The sequence below is a fragment of the Culex quinquefasciatus genome, chromosome 3 (genome assembly GCF_015732765.1).
Source record: "Culex quinquefasciatus strain JHB chromosome 3, VPISU_Cqui_1.0_pri_paternal, whole genome shotgun sequence".
Lineage (NCBI taxonomy): Eukaryota > Metazoa > Arthropoda > Insecta > Diptera > Culicidae > Culex > Culex quinquefasciatus.
The window spans coordinates 167,395,651-167,404,859 of NC_051863.1; positions in this window are offsets into that span (position 1 = coordinate 167,395,651).

Genomic DNA, 9,209 nt, shown 5'->3' on the forward strand with positions numbered 1-9,209 from the left:
TTTACAATTTACAATTTACAATTTACAATTTACAATTTACAATTTACAATTTACAATTTACAATTTACAATTTACAATTTACAATTTACAATTTACAATTTACAATTTACAATTTACAATTTACAATTTACAATTTACAATTTACAATTTACAATTTACAATTTACAATTTACAATTTACAATTTACAATTTACAATTTACAATTTACAATTTACAATTTACAATTTACAATTTACAATTTACAATTTACAATTTACAATTTACAATTTACAATTTACAATTTACAATTTACAATTTACAATTTACAATTTACAATTTACAATTTACAATTTACAATTTACAATTTACAATTTACAATTTACAATTTACAATTTACAATTTACAATTTACAATTTACAATTTACAATTTACAATTTACAATTTACAATTTACAATTTACAATTTACAATTTACAATTTACAATTTACAATTTACAATTTACAATTTACAATTTACAATTTACAATTTACAATTTACAATTTACAATTTACAATTTACAATTTACAATTTACAATTTACAATTTACAATTTACAATTTACAATTTACAATTTACAATTTACAATTTACAATTTACAATTTACAATTTACAATTTACAATTTACAATTTACAATTTACAATTTACAATTTACAATTTACAATTTACAATTTACAATTTACAATTTACAATTTACAATTTACAATTTACAATTTACAATTTACAATTTACAATTTACAATTTACAATTTACAATTTACAATTTACAATTTACAATTTACAATTTACAATTTACAATTTACAATTTACAATTTACAATTTACAATTTACAATTTACAATTTACAATTTACAATTTACAATTTACAATTTACAATTTACAATTTACAATTTACAATTTACAATTTACAATTTACAATTTACAATTTACAATTTACAATTTACAATTTACAATTTACAATTTACAATTTACAATTTACAATTTACAATTTACAATTTACAATTTACAATTTACAATTTACAATTTACAATTTACAATTTACAATTTACAATTTACAATTTACAATTTACAATTTACAATTTACAATTTACAATTTACAATTTACAATTTACAATTTACAATTTACAATTTACAATTTACAATTTACAATTTACAATTTACAATTTACAATTTACAATTTACAATTTACAATTTACAATTTACAATTTACAATTTACAATTTACAATTTACAATTTACAATTTACAATTTACAATTTACAATTTACAATTTACAATTTACAATTTACAATTTACAATTTACAATTTACAATTTACAATTTACAATTTACAATTTACAATTTACAATTTACAATTTACAATTTACAATTTACAATTTACAATTTACAATTTACAATTTACAATTTACAATTTACAATTTACAATTTACAATTTACAATTTACAATTTACAATTTACAATTTACAATTTACAATTTACAATTTACAATTTACAATTTACAATTTACAATTTACAATTTACAATTTACAATTTACAATTTACAATTTACAATTTACAATTTACAATTTACAATTTACAATTTACAATTTACAATTTACAATTTACAATTTACAATTTACAATTTACAATTTACAATTTACAATTTACAATTTACAATTTACAATTTACAATTTACAATTTACAATTTACAATTTACAATTTACAATTTACAATTTACAATTTACAATTTACAATTTACAATTTACAATTTACAATTTACAATTTACAATTTACAATTTACAGTTTACAATTTACAATTTACAATTTACAATTTACAATTTACAATTTACAATTTACAATTTACAGTTTACAATTTACAATTTACAATTTACAATTTACAATTTACAATTTACAATTTACAATTTACAATTTACAATTTACAATTTACAATTTACAATTTACAATTTACAATTTACAATTTACAATTTACAATTTACAATTTACAATTTACAATTTACAATTTACAATTTACAATTTACAATTTACAATTTACAATTTACAATTTACAATTTACAATTTACAATTTACAATTTACAATTTACAATTTACAATTTACAATTTACAATTTACAATTTACAATTTACAATTTACAATTTACAATTTACAATTTACAATTTACAATTTACAATTTACAATTTACAATTTACAATTTACAATTTACAATTTACAATTTACAATTTACAATTTACAATTTACAATTTATATAGTTTTTTTAGTTTTTAGTTTCAAGTGTTTTTTTTTTCAGTGAAGTTAAAACACAGCCCACACACGATTCCAGCCAGAAATAAAACTCCGGAAAGAATCTCAAAAACGATACACCGGGACAGACAGCCAGAAACGCCAGCAGCTCGGCCTCGTGCCTCGCCAAAGGATTATGATTTTGTAGGTGTGTGTGCGCCAGTGCGTCTGCGTGTGTATGTCCTAACAAGCATGCAATAAAAGAGGTTTTTGATGAAGTTGCTGTTGCTGCTTCTGACGAAGGCAAATTTTGTGATTCACACACACACACACCGGTCAGGTAACAACAGAAGAGAGGCGTTTCCGGCGACGACGAAATTAGATTCCGTGTAAACATGGTAAGACCGATGAAAGGATGTCCGCACTTTTTTTTTGTTTTTGTTTGATGCTGTTTTCAGAATGCAAAAAAAATCATCCTCAGAAGGCAAACAGTTTTTTTCAGAGGAAAATTTGATGATTTTTGATAAAATTTGTTGTAATTTACAAAAGCCTTTAGTGTCAAATATTATTTATTTTGATAAAATGACTAACAAAATGAATTTTTTATACTCTGTTGGATATGGGCTTCGAAATGTTTTTTAAACAATCATGATTGTTGAAGTTACATTAATGTGATATAATCTTAACACGGCGTCTTTTTCAGGGGGGTAGTATTTTTTGAGAAATAGCAAGAAAACTGTCATATACATATGAAAGTGTGGAACATCCCCGTTCATTTGCGGGGCGAACGAAAATCTTTGGTCGGGAAAAATCAAAGTTATCCTAATTTGAAGTTTTTGAACTTTTTTCCTATTTCCAAATTTCGTCTATTTCAATTTAGTATTGTTATAAGTCTACATGGACATGATTTATGGTTCAGATCATATGATTTCTTATGGGAAATGATGCAAGGAACATTTTTCCTGAAGCACGCAAAGTGATTGAAAATAAGGGAAAAAAGTTATAAAGGTTTTGTTGGAAATTTGGGAGATTTTCTAATAAAATTGCACACCTCTTTCCCAAAAACCGCAATGTTTTTGATACTCAGATCATTATTTTGATAAATTCTTTTTTGAGAAATGTTTCTGGGCCCATTGAGTATATAAATCACTACAGAAAAGTGTAATTGGTTGGGTTTATGCTCAACTGTATGTCACATTTATGAATTTTGGATTTCAACCGAATCAACATATTTTTGTTTGTTTTTGTTATAAAATGTACCGTTTCCATTAGATTTTCACATTTGTATTAGTCTTATTAAACCTCACAAGAGATCTCGTACTTATATTGAGGTCAGGTGATAATATTGTAAATCAAAATCAAATCAAACCATCCACATTCTCTATTGCAAGTCTCTATTGCAAGTTTCTGCTCGAACCTAGGAGTCCGAAGGCTTGAAGGGGGAGAGAACCCAAACCTCTTTCTACTCCAAGGAACCTTCTACCCCAGTGTTTGAACTGACGACCTTTGGATTGCGAGTCCAACCGCCGCCAGCGATTCCACCGAAGTAGGCTTGGTTTGGTGTGTTGTTTGTACTTATGGCATGGAGACGACTCCTACACCTGGAATAACTTAACGGCCTAACAACAACCAAGGCCGGGACCGACGTTTTACTTCCTCATCCGATGGAAGGTTGGAGCAGATGGGAATCGAACCCAGAATCATCTGCTTACAAAGCGGACAGCGTAACCATTCGGCCACGCACTGCCACTGTGATCAATTATTTGTGTGTTTTTTAGCAAAACAATTTAATTGTTGTATTGTTCGTTGTTTCAAATTTGGATGCCAGACTTGTTTAGTATGTTAAGCTCAATTATTTGAGATTAAATTAATAGATTTACATACATTTAAACTTTTTAATGATTTTTACGCAATAATTATGTTATTACCAATAATTGCAAGTTCAACTCTGTAGTTTCAATACAAATAATATAGCCCAAATGGAAACACAAATTAACAAAAGGCATAGAAATAGAAACCCTGTGATTGTATTTACACTGCATGTCTCAATTAGATACAAAACATATCATGTGGACCATGTACTCACAAAAAAAAAGTGAAAATTTAATGTAAACGGTACATTTTATAACCAAAACACACAAAAATATGTTGATTCGCTGAAATCCAAAATTCATAAATGTGACATACAGTTGAGCATAAACCCAACCAATTACACTTTTCTGTAGTGATTTATATACTCAATGGGCCCAGAAACATTTCTCAAAAAAGAATTTATCAAAATAATGATCTGAATATCAAAAACATTGCGGTTTTTGGGAAAGAGGTGTGCAATTTTATCAGAAAATTTCCCAAATTTCCAACAAAACCTTTATAACTTTTTTCCCTTATTTTCAATCACTTTGCGTGCTTCAGGAAAAATGTTCCTTGCATCATTTCCCATAAGAAATCATATGATCTGAACCATAAATCATGTCCATGTAGACTTATAACAATACTAAATTGAAATAGACGAAATTTGGCCCCATAGGAAAAAAGTTCAAAAACTTCAAATTAGGATAACTTTGATTTTTCCCGACCAAAGATTTTCGTTCGCCCCGCAAATGAACGGGGATGTTCCACACTTTCATATGTATATGACAGTTTTCTTGCTATTTCTCAAAAAATACTACCCCCCTGAAAAAGACGCCGTGTTAAGTTTCCCACGAAAACAGAATGGAATTTTCGAAGCTAAACTTTGTCCGCTCGATTTGATTGTGTGCTTCCTGATTGGGATTGTAAAACATGGTCACTTCTTTCTCCAACTTTTATTTCCCCTCCCCAAATCAAAAATTCTTTTCGAAACTTTCTCGCTCGCTCCCCGTTCGGCCATGCGAGTTCCAACTTGTGGCCAGGAATTCCTGCCAAACTCGAACTCGTTTTGTGCGGGGGTGGGAAAAGCGTGAAAGTGGAAAAAACTTTTCCTCTCTCGCATCCGAATCCGGGGGATCAATTTGACCAAACGTCGCATCAAAATTCGAATCTTTCGGGAAGGACCCGGCTCACAATCGGCTCACTGATTGTAAAGCTCGGCGTCGGCACTTGGCTGTGACCGGTCGCGTACACCGGAGTTGCTGTTTGGATTAAAATTATCGCTATTTTTGGGGGAGGGACTCGGTAAATGGAGCCCTTTATTACGGGGAAAAAAAGGGTTCCTTTTTTGGAAGGGCGCAAAAAGCTTGTGACTAAGTTAATTGTGCACGTCTGATGGTTTCTGCTTTATAACTTTTCACTTATGCTTTAATTTGAGATTTTCAGCAAAATTTTAAAGCTCGTTTTACTTAATCATATTTGAGTTAATTTAAGTTGGAACTAACCAGTCGTGTCATTTCTGAGTTAGGGTTTGGTTAATTTAAAAGACTTTGTTAAGCAAACAAATAAATCTAGATTTTTTTCGCCGTCGGTGTGTTTTTCGTTTTTTTGGCGTGCGTGTGTGCGTGTGAAGGTGCGGCTGGCTTTGGCTGTCCCGATGACAGTTGAGCCAGTCAGATTTGCGATTCCTTTCCGTAGGGTCGTAAGAATTTTCGCGTCCGCCGTCGGTGTGTTTTTCGTTTTTCTCGCGTGCGTGTGTGCGTGTGAAGGTGCGGCTGGCTTTGGCTGTCTCGATGACAGTTGAGCCAGTCAGATTTGCGATTCCTTTCCGTAGGGTCGTAGAATTTTCGCGTCCGCCGTCGGTGTCTTTTTCGTTTTTTTGGCGTGCGTGTGTGCGTGTGAAGGTGCGGCTGGCTTTGGCTGTCCCGATGACAGTTGAGCCAGTCAGATTTGCGATTCCTTTCCGTAGGGTCGTAAGAATTTTCGCGTCCGCCGTCGGTGTGTTTTTCGTTTTTCTCGCGTGCGTGTGTGCGTGTGAAGGTGCGGCTGGCTTTGGCTGTCTCGATGACAGTTGAGCCAGTCAGATTTGCGATTCCTTTCCGTAGGGTCGTAGAATTTTCGCGTCCGCCGTCGGTGTCTTTTTCGTTTTTTTGGCGTGCGTGTGTGCGTGTGAAGGTGCGGCTGGCTTTGGCTGTCTCGATGACAGTTGAGCCAGTCAGATTTGCGATTCCTTTCCGTAGGGTCGTAAAATTTTCGCGTCCGCCGTCGGTGTGTTTTTCCGTTTTTTGACGTGCGTGTGTGCGTGTGAAGGTGCGGCTGGCTTTTGCTGTCCCGATGACAGTTGAGCCAGTCAGATTTGCGATTCCTTTTCGTAGGGTCGTAAAATTTTCGCGTCCGCCGTCGGTGTGTTTTTCCGTTTTTTGGCGTGCGTGTGTGCGTGTGAAGGTGCGGCTGGCTTTGGCTGTCTCGATGACAGTTGAGCCAGTCAGATTTGCGATTCCTTTCCGTAGGGTCGTAAGAATTTTCGCGTCCGCCGTCGGTGTGTTTTTCGTTTTTCTCGCGTGCGTGTGAAGGTGCGGCTGGCTTTGGCTGTCCCGATGACAGCTAGCCAGTTTGATTTGACCCTATCAACACCCTATCATACCATTTCAGCTCGATACACATCGAAACTCGTCGTTCGCACCGTTAATCAGTACCTCACTGAACATCAATCATTTAAAACTCGTAAAATCATCTCAAGTTAAAAGTTACATTGTTTAATCCTTCATTCTTTAATAACAAATGATTTTTGTTCTATCTTTCCACAGCCGGCTGTCTAAGACTAGACCATTTCATTTAAAATTTAACAACCGATAAACGGGAAATGTCTCATCCGCAGCATCCGATTGTTTGCCTTGAGAATAATATATAACATCTTTTAACAAACACTATGATTTTGGGTCGCATCATCATCTTCTATGATGAATCCTGACCAAGCACCCTATCCTACTAACAAATTTTCAGGTTTCTGGCGCTTGTGGGGTGTAAGCACAGAGTAAATCAGCTGCCCTAGTAGCAACCTGCGCTAACTAACATTCCCGTCCCTTAAAATCGAGGTCTACAAACTGACATGGCGGGCGCCGTTGGTGGCCAATGACTGTTACCTATTCGCAACTGATCTAGCTTTAGCAATCATGGTGTTTTATCTTTTCAGCGCATTCATACATGCTGTTGATAAGGGAAACACCACTAGATCGTCGAAGCCTATAATCAGTAGTGCTGAAAGGATATTACGGTTCTGTTCAGCAACGGAGGGGCAACCATGGGTGATCTCTCATGCTCATGCTCATGCTCATGCTCAAACAAATAAATCTAGATTTTTGTTAATAAGTCCTATATACAAATAATAGACAAGAGTTTAAAGGACCTATTCAAAAATAAATCTAAAAATGCAACCTAAAATACAAAAATGCAATAAGAAACCATAAACATAACAGCTGCTCAAAATAACTTGCTGAACATGGGAAAAAATATGGATATTAGAGGTAAAAAACATAATAATTTGCCATTTTTCTGATAAGGGTACAAGTCCAAGCAGTTCTCCAGAATTTCCAAAACATCAATCTGTTGGTAATTTATGAAATTTTTATTTCGATGGAATTTTGTTCAACAATTCTTCAGGTCCACTTAAGCCATTTTGCATCATTTTTCCATAAAATCTTTATTCGTCACGTCGACAGGTAATTCGATTTAAGCCCTTATTTTGAGATGTAAGTCGTAATTTAAAAAAAAACTGCATATATTATTTGAAATGCTTGAGAAATTCAATTTTCAACATCAAAATTCAGGTCAATAGTCCCACTATTTAGAAAATAAAAAATAACTAACTTCTCAGTATATCAATTGCTTGCAAAAACAATTTTATTATTAAAATTGGTTTAAACTATGAAATTGTGAAAACTACATATTTGTAAACCTTAACCTTATAGCTTATAATTGAAGTAATTAAATGATTCATTTAAAGAAATTCAAAAAATTCTCAAGAGTTGAATTTTTAATATCGAAAATAAACCCAAGTAGTTTTAAAATAACAGGCATTTTAGGTGACACTTAGACAAAAACAAAACATTTTTATTTATTCGAACTCTTTGTGAGGCTGTATCTCGAAGAATTATTTAAATATTGTAGGGGTGCCTTTTTTTCTAGAAATATTTTTAAAATCCCTTGAAGAAACTGTAATTTGAATATGGTAAAAATTTATCTAAGAAAATGTAAACATCTTTTAACGGTGTGTTTCATTGAAAAAAATTAAGATGAAAAAATTAACGTTACACCATCAAAGAAGGGCTCTTTACTTAATTTTTTTGGGGTTTATTGAAATCTTTCGTCGAGGATCCAAAACATTTTTTTAAAGATTTTATAGTATATTTTTTTCGAAATCCATCTAAAAAAACGATTTATGTTGTCCATGTTATCTATCCAAATTTTTTATGAATGTGTATTGTTAGACTGTAACACACAAGTTGCCCCTCGGTAGTTGCTTAACCCTTTCAAGCCTGAATTATCAAAAAAAAATTTCGTTGGTGATAGGAAAATGATCTTGAGGCTACTTTAGAAAATTTTGATTTTTGGGTCATATATACCCATCAGGTATCAGGGTTAAATAAAGTATAAGTTTTGGTTCAATACAGGCCGAGATTATTTCGTAAAATAAAAAGCGACTTTCTTCAAAATGCTGGATTTAATTAACTTTCAAATATCCAACATCGCTCACTTAGATAATTTTAGTGATGAAAAAATTATTTTGAAACATAAAAATAACATCAAATTTTGACAAAATTCTTGGAAATTATTTATAACAATCATTGAAAAATTCAGGAGAAGACAAATGAAAGTTTTATAAATCTAGATATTTTAGGTAAACTCACTTTCAAGTATACGAAATCTTTTGTTCAGATTTCTTGATATTTGTTAAAGAAAAACGATTTTAAAAATTGCATACCTTCTAAATCACCGTCATGCTGAATTGCTCAAAATATGTCTGTTTAAGTCTTCTTAAAAATGTCAAAACAATATAAAAAACAACAACAAAATTTTTTGAGGAATTAAACTTTGCTTGATAAAAAGTTTTTATCAAAAACAGGAAATTTACATT